Source organism: Anser brachyrhynchus (genome assembly GCF_964034855.1).
Source record: "Anser brachyrhynchus genome assembly, chromosome: 10".
NCBI lineage: Eukaryota > Metazoa > Chordata > Aves > Anseriformes > Anatidae > Anser > Anser brachyrhynchus.
In genome coordinates, this window is record NC_137705.1 from 18,213,285 (window position 1) to 18,230,862 (window position 17,578).

The 17,578-nt window shown below is 38.5% G+C and overlaps 1 protein-coding gene across 27 annotated transcripts in view; it reads left to right on the top strand.

The window, feature by feature from the left end:
- Nucleotides 1-17,578, top strand: part of ATP2B2 (ATPase plasma membrane Ca2+ transporting 2) — a 415,848-nt gene that overhangs the window by 181,286 nt on the left and 216,984 nt on the right. For 2 of the 27 annotated variants that reach the window (XM_080606731.1, XM_080606716.1), the window contains exon 1: nt 186-1,139. The exons of 23 other annotated variants lie outside the window; for them this stretch is intronic. The gene's annotated coding sequence lies outside the window, so the exon portion shown is untranslated. Of the gene's footprint in view, nt 136-185; nt 1,140-17,578 lie in introns of those variants that run through there. 2 more of the 27 variants (XM_080606732.1, XM_080606723.1) reach the window with 2 other exon arrangements.

The window sequence follows — 17,578 nt, forward strand, 5'->3', positions numbered from 1 at the left end:
TCCCCTTTCTGTTCTGAGCTTGTTTATTTGGCAATTTGCTTCTCGTGAAGGCACAAGCCGATGAGAAAATGGTGTGGAGACTGGGTCTGAGTGATGCATTAGATTTTGGCTCATGCCCTGTGAATCTCTGGAAAGGTAATGCTGCAACTTCTGTAGATTATTCTGTAAGGTCAAACAGAAACTGCATTGCTAAAAGGCACTCTTGCATCAGAAATAATTCACTAAGCTTTTGTGGGCTAAAAATTCAGTATGATGTTGTCTTTTTTAAACAAATGGGCTTGATTTTGATTAAATCTGTTATTTAGTGGTGAAGAGAACACGTGGATGAGGTTTTGCTTTTATCATTGCTGGTAAGAATTGGATGTGCTTCTTTTTTTTTTTTTCTTTCTAAAGTCCAGAAAAGACTAAAATGTGAGCAGTACAGTTTGACTTTGTTTTTAACTTTAATGTTATCTTTTGAGAGGTAAAGACATTTCTTATTAGGAAGATATGTAATCCTCAACTGGGTTTATTTTTAGAGCTGCTTATAGTTTTTTGATGTGTATGCTTGAAAGTAAAGGGCACACCGATTAACAAACAACAACAACAAAAAAGTAGTGCAGTACCTTTCTATTGAAATGCATTAGAAAATGCTGTAACAGGAACAGGGAATTTTATGTAATTTCTTTTAAGCATGCATAGTGTTTCCTGTGGCAAGGTGGGGAAAGGCTTTCTGTGGTGTATTGGTACAATAACCGATAATTCTTACAGAAATATACATGCTTGGGAAAAAAAAAATCAGCCCCAAATCCCTGCATGCTGCGTGGAAAAGCTTTTGGCTGCTCAGGAACCATACAGTGCTTTAACAGAAAACATAAGATTACAGGAGTCATTTCCTATTATGTAAAGGGAGCTTCTGTGCGTTTGATCCCTGCCTGCGGCGCTGGCAGCTCATCTGCCCAGTGGTCCCGGGCAGCGGTCGAGCTCTTCCCCAGCCTCCCCTTTACTGACTTGGAGTTGTCCTGTACAAGCTGGGGCAGCTGCTTGGGCATCGCACATCGTTTCCATGGACTAATGAGATGATGGCCATGGGCAGTCCTGGAGCACTTGAGCAGCCAGGAGCAGATGCTTAGCCCTGTGCTTTCCATGCCTTCTGGAAGGTAAGTATTGAAGTTGCTAAAAGGGAATGCAATGCATATTCTTCCATGGTAAAACTGTTCATTTTACAATCCACATACATCCAAAGTGCTGCATACTTACTAGGACTTCTGATCATTTGACCTCTTTAGTACGTTCTGTTAGGGAATCTGTTACAGGATTGCAGAGATGTTATACAAATGAGGATGTTTGAAAGATAGCTGGCATGCTTAATATGGAAAAACTGTTCTTTTATTTCTGGGGTTGGTGGTTAATATTAGATATATGCAGTATGAAATTGATGATGAAGGCTTTTTGTTAGTCTTTGCTTAGTAAAAGGAGATTACAGATCTACTTCACAGTCCACATTTTTTTATGTCGAGATGCATTCTCGATTAGCATTTAATTTGTGAGAGGTCATCCATATGCATGACTAGCTCTTGTACCTTGCTCTGAAATAACTGTTTGACTCAGGTATCCAGCAGGTCTTTGATCACATACAGCTTTTACTTTGTTCATGTTCCTCTCATTTTAATGAAAATTGCTACCTGTGAAGAAGTGTTTCATATTTTCCTTGTAGTGCTGGTAAAATGAATAAGTTTGTGAATAAGGCAGTAAATTAGGGCTTGTAGTTAAGTTCTGTATAGTAATGCAGCATGAATATCTGTTTTTTACCTTTTTTTTTTTTTTTCACCCCCCTTTCTCATCCTTTTCATTTTTCTTTTTACATTTCTGTGGAGAATTGATTTTTGGCCCAGCACGTCAATGGTAAATATGCTTGCATTATCACAAAAAAGGTCTTTTATTTATTTATTTTTTTTTCTGTTGCCAATGGAAGCTGAATGACATTTCTTATGCTTTCTGCATATACAAAAAGGTTTCATGCATGTATATTGACACAGCTTAGGAGAGTTTCATGCTTGTCGGTAGGATTACAGGTTACAGAAGACATGGTAATGCTGAGCTAGGTATCAAACAGTTCTTGTAAGAGCTTCCATGAAGTGACTTTTGTGAGTGCATTTTTCTTTTAAATTTCATATAATGTATCTAGGAAGCAGTTTTAAAGGATTATTTTTCCTCTTTCCTCCTCCCCCTTTAGTAAAAGGTACAGCTTATCTTTTCTAATACTCTAGAATTTGGGATGCAAACATTTCTCTAATGATTAAAAAAAAAATCTGGTCTGAATACTGAAAATGTGAACATACATTTTGCTGATATATAAGAATGTTACAAGTATTTTCACCTTTAAAATTTTTTTCATCCTGCAGTTCATATTTTCAAATGTCAGTTGTGTACGTAATAATTCCTTCTTACATTTTGAAATAAATACAGAAGTCATGACCTTGTACCTATCTCTAACATTCACTAAAACCTCACTATACTGCAGTAAGACTACAGCAGCTGATAGTTCTGTAAACTGAACCCACCTCCTTTTCGTAAATGTAAATACTTTCACAGGTTGGACTTAATATAATGTTCTGAAGAGAAGAAAGCAGTTTATTTGATTCACCATAATGTGGAACCTTGCAGAGAACAAGCTTAGCTTCTGCCAGATTTTTCATTACATTTTCAAGGGGAGACAAAGAAGGATATTACAGTTCACTGGAATTTAGCAAGTATTACTATGCCTTTCTGGCTGATTGCTGAAAGTGAACAAAAATTCATTAACCTTATCTTATACATTATCTGATCAATTGAAGAAAAATCATGATTAAAATTACATATTTATGGATGATTTAAATAAGCCAATTGAAACAGGGTTTTTAAAAAAAGCCTAAGGATGATTATGATTAAATCATCTGCTCTAGAGAGGTTTTTTTTGCTTAATTCATACACTAAAATGTGTTGCTAAAGCTTAAGACAGTCTCTCTCATGCTTTCATTAAGATTCTTTTCTTGCTGAGCCAGGAAGGTAGCAATGAATCCCTTCTGAATGGAGGCTCCCTGGCAGTATGGCTCGGTTGCAAATCGAGCAACAGAAATCTGTGTGACCGGGATAGTTCTGCTGCCTCTGCAGCACCTGCAGTCCAGGCGTTGTGCTTGCGATTAGGAAATCTCAGCTTGGATTCAACTTGCCAGGGCTTTATTGTGCACAGCAGGGATGCTCAATACTGTGAGACTGTACAGACTTTATCCCTATATATCACCTATATATTTGTTGCATTCAATGATACCATATCCTTAGTGGAACGGTTGCATAATGGAACAGTATTTCTTCCTACATAGCTTATGTTTTGTATGTTGTACTTTTTTATATGCAAGTATATATATACTTGATAAAATCCTCTAACCCTTAATTTCACGTATAAGACAATGAAAACGATCAGTAGCATTTTGTATTAATTTTTATTTTAAAGTATGATGTCCTTCCATACAAAGCACAAACATATTGTTCAATTTTAAGAGCTGTGGGGTTTGTGATCGAAGTTTTACAGTTTCTATTTGTGTCTAGGGAGAAAAAAACATGCTTTCTATGTTATTTTTCTTAATATAAAATCTTATTTTGTGTATTAAAAATAGAGATTCACAGATGAAGAAAAAGAATCAATTTATAACAAAAAGTTTAGGAATGAAGCATATTTAAAAATAGCCCAGTAACACAAAAGTAGTCCTAGGACGCTGGCAGTACTGCAAAGTACAGAACATACTCCTTTCTAATACTGTAAGTCAATTAAATATGAAGACTAAGAAGTGCTGTGGCATGTCCACTTGAATATCAGACTTCGCATAGTTGAGAAATGGTGACCAAGTTACAAAGTTTTTCCCTTGTACCACCTGGTATGTGAACAAGTTCATCCTGTTGGCATTGGTTCATGGTTTTAAAGTAGCCGTTGCACGGTTAGACCATATGAGGGTTGTGCACCAGGCTATCATAGAAGTCCTAGAGGAGGCCCAACAGAAATAATTGTGATTTATTTGGAAGTTTGTGCAATTTCTACCTGTTGTCTTCCTTCCACAAACGTGGAAGGTGAAAGAGGTGGAGGAGTTAACCGATTTCACAGAGTCAGGGAATCAGAGCAGCTGAGGTTGGGAGGCCTCTGGAGATGATCGTGTCCAACCACCCTGCCCAAAGCAGGTTCAATGAGAACAGGTTGCTTGGGGCTGAGCCTGGTCTGGTTTTAAATGTCTCCAGGGATGGAGACACCACAACCTGTTCCAGTTTGACCACCCTCATGGTTTTCTCACATTCAGTTGGAATTTCCTGCATCTCAGTTAGCTCTCGTTGCCTTTTTTAAAAAACAACAACAAAAAAACATTCACTGGGCACCGCTGAGAAGAGTCTGGCAGCATTTTCTTTACTCCTTCCCATAGGAAATTAAACACATTGATCAGGTTCCCCCTGAGCCTTCTCTGCTCCAGGCTGGCCAGCCCCAGCTCCCTGAGCCTCCCACTGGGCAAGACTGAAGATGCTCTGGTCTCTTCATCACCTCTGTGGCCCTTCACTGGACTCACCCCGGGAAGTCCATGTCTCTCCTGTACCAGGAGCCCAGCACTGGGCACAGCAACCCAGATGTGTCTCAGCACTGCCGAGCAGAGGGGAAGGATCAGCTCCCTCGCCGTGCTGGCAGCACGCTGGCTGATGCAGCCCAGGAGGCTGTTGGCCTTCTTTGCTGCAAGGACGTGTTTCCATCTCCCACGCAACTTTGTGTCCACCAGGAGCCTCTCAGCCCTGCAGCGGGCTTTTCCTCCCCCAGAGCAGAATTCTGCACTTCCCTCTGCTGGGCTTCCTGAGGCTCCTTCTGGCTCAGTGCTCCAGCCCATCAAGGTCCCTCTGACAGGCAGCAAATCCGTCTGGTGTCACCAACCACTCCTCCCTTGTTTGTATCATCTGCAGACTTGTGGGGGACATCATATCATCCAGGTATTGATGAAGACGCCTGGCTATTGCATTGCAAGCAGTCACTGGACAGTAGATGATAGACCTCCTAGGTGTGTTCTTTTTTCACTAGATGACCCTTTTTGTGATATATTTCCATATTCTTTTTTGATTGCTAATGCACACTGGTGTGTTAAGCAAATTTCCGAAGTAACAAAGGTAAAACCATAAGGAGACAAACTTTACTTAGGACAAAATGCCTTCACTCAAGTGTTCCTTGATTAAAATGGAACTGCAATTTTAGGAGTTAGCCCAGAACTGAAGCATTTTCCCAAAAAAATCCAAAATATGGTAAATACCCTGGACATACTTACAATTAAGAGTGTGAAAGATGTGATATTAAGGTCCAGTACATTGCATCTACAGCCTAGATGCACTATGGTATGTATATAAACTTTTTTTTGAGGACAAAAAAATGTACTAAAATAAAAAATATATATACTAAAGAATGAACACTCACAGCTGACGAAATAATTTCAGTTGATAATTTCATTCAGTGCATTTTAATTAAAGTGAGTTAAAAATAAAACCATGTGAATTGAATTAAAAATAAAATGAGTTTCAGTCCAATATGCTTTGAATCTTGCTGAGAAATCTACTGCACAAAATGAGGAGGTGCTTAACTCTTAGACGCTGGGCAAAAAGGCGCTTTGGTAGTTCTCCTCCCAGCTCACTGGCCTTCCCAGCTCCCGACCTGTGGAAATAACTATGTTTGAAGCAAATGGCTTTCCTCATATATACATCTCTTCTAAGGAGATTTCCTTAGACAAGAGCTGTCTTTGGTATGATAAGTTATCTTCCATGCTCTTATTTGAGTTGTGCTTCATAGTCCAGTTCAGTGCAAACTTTGTACTTCACCTTGGGATGAGCTAGTGTTTAAATGCCATCAGGGTTACCTCCCTCTGCATACGCCAGCCAAAGTCTGATGATAACAAAATACCCACCTTGCCGGACACAAGTCAGCCATCACAGCTGAAACTGAGCACTGGTTGGTTGAACAGGTATTTTAGGTGAAGCTCAGTCCCCCTGTGTACCACTATAGCACTGTTGATTTATAATGGAATGGGAATTTTCTACTGGCCGCTAAACATGAGGTCAGACAGAATCAGTCTTAAGTCTCTTGGTAAATGTGAAAATAGAAATGCCTCAAACTTTTTCCATAAGCCAGCAGGCTAATTGAAGCTGATCCAGCAGATGAAGAAGCACAAGGGTAGTCCTGCACCCAGGAGTGCTGGCAGCCAGTTGCCACGGGTGAGGCGGGAAATGGCAGCCCACTGGGATCTGGGTATTGGCACGTATTCAAGGTGCAAGGAGAGGAAAGTTTTACCCTGCTTGATCTCTCACAGAGGCTGACCTGGGCATCCCCTGGCATTTGTCTTCATGCATCTCTCTGATCTACAGGACCTGCCCACACCTCCAGGGTTTTTTGTCCACTCTTCCTTTTATTTTTTTTTCTCGGACGCCGTTCTTCTCACAGACCACTTCTCTGGGGAACCCTTCTGCTGAGCCTTCTCTTCCTTCTGCAACTTGAGATCCCCGGTTTTCACAATCCCACCAGTCTGTGCATGCAGTCTGTCTCCACTGGTGGTGCTCTCACGTCTCTTCACTAATTGGATTTACCACTCCTACGTGGTTCAGGCATCATCAAAATTTGCAACCAGCTCATACTGGCTGCAGCCAGCAAGAAGCACGCTTGTGCTTGAAAGTCTAAAGTTCAGTTTTGGACATAAGTACCCCCAGTCCTCCCTCCCCAGTACATCCCAATTATCTGCTGCATTATGTTATTCAGTTTAAGCTGTTTTTCACCTACAAGTGTAGCACACTTCTCAGCTAGGGCTGGTGAGGATCTTCATTCCTATTGTCTTTTTTTTTTCCTCATGCCATGGCCTTTTGAAAGCAGACATAACCATCCCCAGTCTTTGTTGCAATAGGTTTCTGTGCACTGGTGGGTCTTGAGAAGCTTTACACTTCAGAGCAGTACGGCCTGTTTTGGCACGTGCAATGTATGCTGTTTGTCTTGCAGGATTGATGAATATATTGTAATAGTTGTCCTCAGCATATAGCTAACCTTGAAAAAATCTGGTGCTGATGAAGCACCGTAAAAATGTGCTGCTACCATTATGGCTTGTCTTTCAGAACAGTACCCTTTGTGTCACACAGGTAATTAGAAGACAGCAGTGTTCCCAATAACCTGTTCCAGCCTGCTTGGGGAATGTGTGATCCTGAATGTCAGGAGGCAGCATTGATTTGCGTCCTTTGTAAGCTGGTTTAGGAAGAAGCTTGTCCTGGCCGAGGAGGACCATTTCATTTTATGCTGCATGCTTACTGCATTCCTCTCCTCTGCTTGCATTATAACAAAGATTTTGCATGTTGTTCTAAAAACATATCAACTGATGTTTGATATTTAGGGACCAGTGAAATGCAATTGCAATGAAATAATGACTTTTGTGTTCCTTTTCACAAAGAAAATGTGATTGCTTCTCCCTGCACCGTACTAAAAGGAATCCCTAATAATGACTAGTTGAGCTAACCTGGGAAATTTGAAGAACAATTCTGTGCAGTTTTAGGTGCACCGTAGATTGTCACATTACCCAAGGAGGGCATTTGCGTTGTAACAGGACTAGTTACCTCTGTGATGCTTTAGTGGGAAATTGTTATGCAGACTGCTGCGGGATAAGGTGAAGTGCTAAATCAGCATTACTGAATAAGATGGCTGAACATGTCATGAAAGCAACCCATCAGAAGCAATGATATGGCTGATTTCCATGCAGTATTCCTCTCTCTTTCCATATAGGCTTGGCAGCAAACTCCTTGTTCTGCAGTGTATTTGGCTCCTGCTCAGGGCTTGGTGCCTCTCCCATCCCCTTATGGCACTGGTTTGGATGGGGCAGGCCAGACCTCCTCCCCACTGAGGGGTCTGCCTTTGTCTTGCATTTACCAAGAGGAATAGGAAAGGACTACCATTATGTTCCTTGTGCTGTGCCAAGACTTCCCCTTCAGGGCATAAGGGTTAGGAGCTGGTATTTTATTGCAAAGCATATGTGTGGAGCTGGTAGTCCACAGGGCACCCAATTTACATGTATGCACCACTGTATATAGAGTCTTTCATTAGGATGATTTTTAAATTTTGGTTTGGTTTGTCCAAAATAGTATTGAGCATTTCTGTTTGCTCTGTGTAGTGCCTAAATATTGTAAATAGGCAAACGAGGCAGAGGGATGAAATTTATTTACTTGTGTGGGCTGAAAAGGGGAGATGAAAGAGGGAAATACAGCTTTTCCAGGACTATGAGATGCAGCAATGAGATGTGGGTACAGACTGCTGGAGTCTGTATCAAATGAAGGTCTTTCAATATGCACGTGGGACAGGGCTGGTGCCCAGGGTAGGGGGGAAGGCCTGGGGGGGCCAGCAGCTGCCTGTGGCTGGTGGCAGAGCTGACCTTGGGGTAGGGACAGTGAGACCACAGAGGCAAATTGTGCTCACTGTGACAAAAGGTACTCGCTGCTGCAAGGGCTGAGTTGCTATTTCTTTTGTTATCTTCATATTAAGCTTAGTGTAACTGTTCATTTTACCAAACTCTAGTTGCTATGCTGTTCCCTAGCTTATTAAAGATTTCGCACCAACCCAGAAGCAATGTTTAAAAAACCCAAAACCTGCAGAAGGGAAGGGACATATAAAATCTGCAATGCAGAAATAGGATTATATATTTATCTGACTTCTCATGTAGACAGATGATTAATATAGTACAAACTACAGGATTTATATCTTGGTATATCATTAAGGTTCCCTGTAATTCTAATGTGAGAAGATAATAAATTAAGTGTCCTCTTCCCTGCCCTTGTCCTCCTTTTTCTAGTTTAGAAATATACTTGGAAGTTTTAATCTGAAAGCATAATTCTGATACTAGAACTGAGGTTGGAAAGAAATGAAAGAGAAAATGGAAGACATCTGAAGTGTTTTTTCTTGAACCTTTTGAAGCACTGAAATTGAGTGCATGAGGTCTTCACATACAAATCTCATTTACATATCTTTTTTGGATTAAGAGGGTATCTTTGAAACTAACACTAGAAAAATATTTTGGGGGATGGATTTTTTTTAATTTTTTTTTTGGAGAAAAAGAAACCTCTAATATCATTTCTTAATCAGGTCCAGTTTCCTTTTATGGAAATATTGTTCTCCTTTATCTTATCTGGAGCAGATGGAAGCTGTAGATACAGGACATATGTCATTTCTAAAGGTTTTATTATCAATAAGGTAAATAGTATTTTTGAAACCTTAATTACCAGACCCCAAGAGAAGCACATACGCGTTTGAAATAAATTTGAGTAAGAACACTGTGAAAGAATAACTAATAAAGTAACTAGAACTATGCATACTTATTATTCCTTTGTATCAAGGCACTTTATTTTGTTTGGGAGACAATACTGCTGATAGCTCATCCCTGCGATCCTCTTGTCTGTGATCAATAGGAATCAAAGAAGATTAAGGTCTATGATTCTGTCTAGAGCCTGTGTGCCAGATTTGTTACATTAAGTAAAATATAACACCAAAACCTGCTCTCCTTAGACAAAGGCGTGACCCGGGGGTTGCGACACTGGCATAAGAATTGAAGCAGTACAGTCAGTGCTGAGGTGGGTAACACGGAAACTGGAAACTCCACAGGCGATTTTGTGCTGATTAGGACAGTTTTCATTTTGATTTTGATGCTTTCTTGAGAAGAGTTCTGACTATTGCTGGATTAGGAAAGGGATAAATCCTTCAAAGTAGAATAGAAAAATATATATATATATATAAAACATAATATATATACATGTATATATATAAATAAACACAAAAGCACCCTGAATAGGGAGCAGTTGCTATAAAGTCCTTTTTGTTGTTTGGTTTACTGTATAGTTCAGTTCAATTCAAAGTAATTCTTTCAGTGGTTCACTTGAAAACAATAACAGTTTCGTGCTCCCTCCCACACATAAGATCCACTCCCTTCCTCAGTAATTCTTGTTTGACCTTACAACAAGTTCTCTAGAAACTTTCCTACCAGCTGCCAGATATTCTGTTTAGAAGTTACTCAGGAGGCCAGCAAGACATTACTGTGTTGGTCTGCTTTTGGCATTTGCCCTCCAGTGAACACAGAGCCTCCAAGTTTGAGGTCTTGATCAATTTAAAATATTGTATGGATTTGACTTTCTCTCTCATAGTCTACCTTTATTATAGCAGTGATGTGCCACTACAGTAATAAGAAGACAAAAAGGGGAAAACTTGGAATTGCTTGAGAAAAAAATGTATTGGGACCTATGAAATTCATCCGTGTGAAAGACCAGAGAGGTCATGGAAAAAAAGCACTTGCTCCATTAAGTCACATGGCACAAAACATGTATGGTGATGCCCACAAAGGCTTTATGAAGCCATTTTTAATTCATTTTAGGAAGGAAGGAAGGAGCTTATGTTACTGTTTTCTTTTTCTTTTTTTCTTTCTTTTTTTTTTTTTTTTTTATACGGACTCGCCCTGAACCTGTTATTTCATGACTAAAAGTAAAGATTGATCAGCTCCATTGGAAAGGTAGAGGGTGATATTATGGGCCTGCTCATGAGGAATGGTCTCATAAGGAAAAATAACGTAGACCAATGACAATGATTCAGAGGTGTTTTGAGCTGTCTAGAGAATGGAAAAAATTATTCATGTAATTATGGTATTTCAGAGAGCCTCTGTTATTTGTGGCAAACTCTTCTGTCTGTCTTGCAAACTGAATTCTTGACCTAGGAAGCTTCCCAGCCATTTATGACAAGATGCTGTGATGCCTGCCTTGGAAGAAGGCTTTTGTGGTACAGCTGTCTGGTCCAGTTGTACAGGCATAAGAGTATTTGTGAAGATCTTATCCACAGAGTACAGTAAATACATAAGTGACTAGTAAAGTAACTGAAAAGCTTGTATGTCTGATTTTAAAATCTCTTATACGCATTCCTACAAGGTATATGGAGCACTCCAGCTATCAATCTGTCCTTCATATATCCATACAATCTGTGTATGTCCTCGAAGTCTTCAGCAATGATTTGCCTCCCTTGAGCCTCAACATCAAAGCCCAGCAAGGTTGATTTTAGCTCTTCATCTCTCTTAAATATATACCCATAGGAGAAATGTCATTTGCTGTGTGGCTTTGCGAGACTTTTTGAGATGAGTTGTTGAGAATTGAGGTCATGCTAGTTAAGCCTGGCAGCTGAGTGCCTGGGCTTGGTTTTCTCCACAGCCAACATCTCCCTAGAAGTCTTTGGCTCAGATTTTCTTGCTTGACTGTGTCACACAGTCTTTCCCCTTTATTTAGACCGATGGTTGTATCGGTTGTTGCTGCTTGTTGATCTTCGTCGGCATCATCTGCTTTCATTAGCATTTTTCAACAAAGCAATGAATCAGAATAAATCACAACTAATAGAAATGTAGGAACAGATTATCATTTTGCAAAGCCGAACTCTCTCAGAGGAGATTACATATTTGAATGGAACAAATACAACTTCATAAATAAACTAAATTAAATATCATCTAATTTTACTTTTGAAGCCAAATACTTTTAATCCATACTCAGCTTCTCATGGAAATATTTCCCAACTCAGTTTCATTCTTTGAAGCATTCTTATTCATATTTAAAAACTAAAAATGTGCCAAGTTGAACAACGCTTGTGTATGCTGAATAAATGTAAAAGCTTGGGTGCATTACATAATAAGCTGAGAGCTGGCAAGTGAAAGTGATTGCTTTTGTGAGTGTCCAAGCAGTAGTGTAAAAAATGTTTCTGAGAACCTAATATTTCTCTCTAAAGCAGTCTGACCGATGGCATATCTGAAAATTCCCTTATGTATGGTTTAACGGGAAGCAATAGAAGAAATATATACATTTCTCCAGGGATAATTCATGCAGCAATTCTGGTGGTGCAAGTATTACACAGATGGTCTGCATTTTGAACAAATCCTTGCTCATCGATGTAAGATAGGCTTCTCCTGTAAACATTGTTAGAATTGGGAGCATTTAAACACCCCTAATATGTTCCTTGTGATTGAAAATGGACTTTAACAAATATATTCTTCTTAGACAAGAAAGAATCTTTCACAGGATGTAAAAAACGTGTAATACCAAGCAATAAAGTTTAAGACGTTTTTCAATCCATATGATGTTCAGTGTAAAACACATGATCAAAACCCATATTCCAGTAAAAGACTTAAATGCAGTTCTTTCTGACGTTTGTTCAATTGCTATGTATAGGCTGCAGAATGCACCCGTCCAGTGACTTAAGGGGCTGAAAGTAGTCGACAATGATTTTCAAAAATACTTGCTTTCCAAGTAAATCAGCTTTAAGATTTTCGAGAAATTTTTAGTCTGCAGAGACCAAGCAAAACTTAAGCAGTGAAAGTCTTGAACAAATAATTTTGCTTTTAAAAATATATATTTATTATTATATATTTTTATTTAATATTTTTGTTGGAACACAATAGTTCCTCTCCAAAAGTAGTAAAAAAACCCAACTTTTTACAAATCTCTTTTCATATTAAATCATAGATATCAATAGTTTTAGTAAAATTATAATTTTATTGCCACAAAGTTTTAAGGTAATAGGTAAATGTTAACTTTTCCCATTGTTTGAATTGTTTTCCCCATGTAGTGCCAATAAAATAAAACTTGCTAATTCTCTTCAGTGAGTTGGAAGTGCTGTGGATTAATGAGTATCGTTTCATCAAGATAGGAGAAAAACACAGTTAAGAAATGCTTGATGCACGTAGAAGTTTTTTTGTTTGTTTGTTTTGTTTTGCTAATTAGATATCTTTGTTCTAACTATTTAGGACTAACCTCTGTAGCAGCCCTGATGGCAGAGACCCCCACTAGAGATGCAGCCAGCAGGGGCCCAGGACTTTTTTGCTGTATATTCAAACTGCTACGCCAAATGGCATATGCAAGAGCAGCACAAGGACACTTTGACTCATGCAAATTGCATCTACAGTGAAGGTCTTTCTGGCAGTAAAGCTGTTAACAATCTGTTTTTTGCTAGTATTGCTGAAGGTAGATGAAGGCCCCAGTGGTAGAAGAGATGCCATAGACAGGCCAGTGACAGTGGTCATCTTCAAAGCCCAGTATACGGAGCGTGAGAACTTAAATTACTGAATTTCTTTGTCCCCTGAAATGCAAACCAGCTGTCAGCAGCTAGAAGCCATAGAGGCTGGTTTTGTTTGCTTCCCCTTTCTTCACAAAGGGGAGTTCTGAACAAGTCTCCTGTCTAGGAAATTGATCACATTGCAGGCAAAAAATACGATCCCGTTGGTTTCTGAATGCGTACAGATTCATCTGAAATGCAGGAAAATTGCTAGTTCTCCAACTGAATGTGTAGCCAGCGTATTTGTTTGTTTGGTTAGGTTAGGAAGATTTGTGATAGTGGTGTGAATGCTGCTGCTTTAGTGCTTCTCTACATTTCCAGGATGTCCTTGAATACCTTTGCAGTGATGATGAGTTGATAGGAGGGTTAATTTCATTAGTAGAAAGCAAGAGGCAAGAGCTAGATGAAGATGTTTTGCAAATGAAATGTTTTCATAATTGTGCATTATAGAAATACCACTAACATACAAGTACTTGGCCTTGGAGGATATGTTGTTGATAGGCATATGCTCTTCAGGGTGGGAGCAATGCAAGAGGTCAGGTACAACCGCATATATTAAAAAAAAAAAATTAAATGAAAACTATCAGTATTTCCTGTAAATAGTACTTACTAGATTTTGACAATTGCTGCAAAGTCTGATGCAAAAAAATAAAATAAATATTTGGCATAAGAGCTTTGGTGGTTTTGGTACTACATCCATCTGCAAGAAGAAACATAAATGTTTAATTTATTATTGAGATTCAACTATCTGTTAATTATTACAACTGATTTTAATGTATTTAGATTTTAACTTCTAAACTTATTGCTTAACATTAAAAAAGACTATTTAAAAATATTTTTTTTCAATAAATGAACTATCTGAACTTTAGAGGTTTAGCCACCATTACATATAACAATTATATTAATCTTTTAAAAACTGATACTTCTCAAAAAAGAGCTTTTTGGATGGTTCAGCGAGGATTTGATATTTGAACAATCAAGGCATGAAATGCATGGCATTATCTAGCATTCAGGCTAAAACCTTATTTGTTCAGAAACATTAAATATTCTCTTACTATACACAAGATATTGATTTTTTTATTAAAATCTGCATGTATGAATCATTCACAGGGAGTAACACAAGGTAATGTACTTGGTTGCAACTCAAACAAAATAACCTCAGTTCCAGCAAATGTTTCTAATCAAGGGCAAGTAGTCTGGTATGATGCTGCAGAATTGTTTGCTAATGTGCAAAGAATATTTTTAACTGTGTGTTGTCAGGAGTTAGTGGGGTTTCTGCAGCAAACCTATCAAAAGGGAGCTGGAGGAGATCAAGCACAGCAGTTCCTGCTGTATGCCATCCTCTGCCGAGGAACTGGCAAGCATCATTTGCAGGGAGATCGCCTGGTGCCCTTTGCTGCGGCGCGCATGCAGAGAGAACCAAAGCTGGATTTTAGAATTAACATCAGGTATGGGTTGTGCTAAGTAAGAGTGCATTTAATTGAATGCCTGTAGCTTCTGAAGTTATGACTAAGAATTGTCACTGGTAGATTTCTCTGGAGAGGCACATAGAGTAGTGGTCCTCAAGAGGCTATGTAACTTGCCCTGCTTGCTTTCAGGAGAAAATGTTTCTAAAGCTGTGTAAAAGCGGAAGTCCTAAATATAAGCTGAGTCAGTATCTATCACTTTTTCTTAAAAGATCCCATTAACCCCATGGCCTTCCAAAAACACGCTCTGGTTCTGAGGTACTGTATATTAGAATTTTAAAAGTAATATATGGTGCATATGAATAGATATCATTAACATTAGTTGACAGTGTCCTACATAGTAATTAAGATCATGACCAGTAAAATATTCAGAGGTTAAAGAAAAGAGGAAATACCTGAGTTAATTAGAACTGCTCATTTATATATATATATATAAATATATATATATCTAGAACAGGTCTTTTTAAAGCATTTCAGCCTTTATCTTCTTGTAAATCCAACTGTGTTATTTACTAACTGGCTTTGATGGCATGATTTTTTTCAGTCACGTCTGTTTTAAAGGGTTTTAACCTAAATGATTTCTTTCTAGTGGAGCTACACTAGATGAGGCAGCCCATATAGATGAAGTGGGTGCATAATGGCTAAAATAGCCAAAATAACAGAGTGAAGAATCTGCAGCTCATCCATAAAAAATCCATGTTGAAGAAGAAGACATGGAAATAAGTCTGTCTACATTTTAGCATATCTTAAGACTGAAGAGGAATAACTTTTTTTAGTTGACACAGCTGGATTGTGTTTCGTTTCACGTGCTTCCTAGAAAATTTTGTCTGTTTTAATGTCTTTCTCAGTTAATAGATTCAACAGACCCGCTATTGCAGAGTTCTCGTAATTACTTCAGTTTGGCTTTTGAACGGAGGGTGCTGTGCACATTTGAATAACGTTACAAACCACCCTGTGCTGTGTTTGAGAAGTGTAATTTCTGTGTGTGCCATGCTGTAACTTATACTCTATCGATTAAAGAATAAACATGGCATGTAAATACGTATCAAGAGATATAAGAAAGCAGGCTCATGTAAGCCAAGACGGAAGCCCGTGCCCTGGAGGTAGAGGCTGGGAGGCCCAGTAAAGCACAGGGAGGGAATGGCAGGTGAAGTGACTGCTGCCCATGGAAATAACGGGGCCTCCACTTGCCGTTCATTTGAAATCATGCAGCGTGTCTGTTTTATCATAGATGTTTTTCCAGGTACTGAAAGACTTCTTGGCTTCCCTTTTCCTTTTAAAGCAGTTGATTGGAACTTTTTTTTTTGTATAACTAGACCTGTGATAAGTAACTTAAACATTCATTTATAATTTTCTGCATCTGAAGAGATTCCAAAGCTCCTTTTATCAGTTCAAATGAATGTATGCCTTTTCATGTATCTTGGCTCTGTATCTTCGGCTCTTTCCTTTTCCTGAATACTTGGTCAAATGTAAAATTTCACTATGAAATAGAAAATTCTCTAATGTATGCTTAAATCATATATAAATCGGCTATCAGCTATCTTTTTTACTTTTATTTCTTTTAAATGTTTTCTGAAGAAAACAGCTTGTAACTACGACATGCATCTCTGTAAGAGAAGAAAACATGGAAAGCAAGCCAGTAGCAAATTGTAATGGACAACCAGTCCAGTCATTCTCCAGATGACACATTTCATGTCATGCAAATTTAGGACTGTAGTCTATATAAATTATGTGGCCATAGTTCATCTATGGTGGTGTTCATTTTTTAGTGTGCAAACAGTGTTAAGATAATCTAAAAGCTTTATGTGGGTGTTTTAATACGATGAAATGGTGTCGCTTTTCTTTCCCGTCCTTTGGCTGTTCAGCAGTGATGCCCGCCTGGGTAGGCGAATGCCTTCAGAAGACCGTTCTTGCTTGTCCTTATCATTTGGTCCCTGAAACATAGAAATTATCTGCAATTTATGGTTAGTTCTTCTTTCCCTATTTCTTTCATTGCTAAGAATAGTTTGTTACAGTGGTAACAGATGCATATATATATATATATATTTCTCTTTGACCTTGATTTTATTTTTTCTGTGGAAAAAATCTGGGCTTCTTCAGCTAATCAGAAAAATCTTGTCATGAGTTCAAGTAATGCAGTAATATGTATTCTGCTAATATTACATTTAAAAGCATGTGCTTTTTCCTTTCCTCTTTTTTTTTTTTTTTAAAGTTCTCTCTCCTTCTCATGTTTACGAAGAGCAGAAACCGGAAATGTAATTGTAAAAAAAATGGAGCAAGTGTCAAAACCAAAGTTAAAGGTATTTTGTTGTTGTTGTTTTGTTTTGCATGGCCAGTAGATGACAGAAAGAAGGTAAAACCTAGAGTATGTGTTGGAGGCAGAATCGAGTAGTCTATAAAGCAAAATTACTGTTATTATTTTTTAGTATGCATTTGTGTAAGCAGGCTACTTTTGAAAATGAGCTGAAGAAAGCCTGGACAAATACAGGAAAGAGCTTATGATGGTTTGAGCACAAGGTATCAAATAATTGTGCTTTGGTATCATCTTATATATCTTAGTATGTGTTGCTGAAACCACGCTTTTCCTTTTTTGAAAGGTCACAGGATTGTAGTTCCTCTTTAATTATTCCAGTAACATAGATTTTGACTCAGCTGTTGCATACGATGAGGATTAGAACTTAGTATTTGAAAGTGAACGTCTTGGGCCAGCTAACCTTACAGCTGTTGAGCTTTTTGTCTGCCAGCGAGTGGCAGAAAGAGATGTGCTCTTCTAAACCCTGCCAGACCACAGGATGTGCCTTGGACCCAGCCCTCTGAAAGGTGCAGTAGGAGCCCTGCTGCGCCATCAGCCCTACTGGAATTTTTCACCTCGTGAGTACTCTGTTGCACTCTTAAGACTCCATTTTTATTTTTTTCTGTGTATTTATGTTATGTATGTGTATTTATATATATACATACACATATAAAGTATATTTTGCATATATATGTA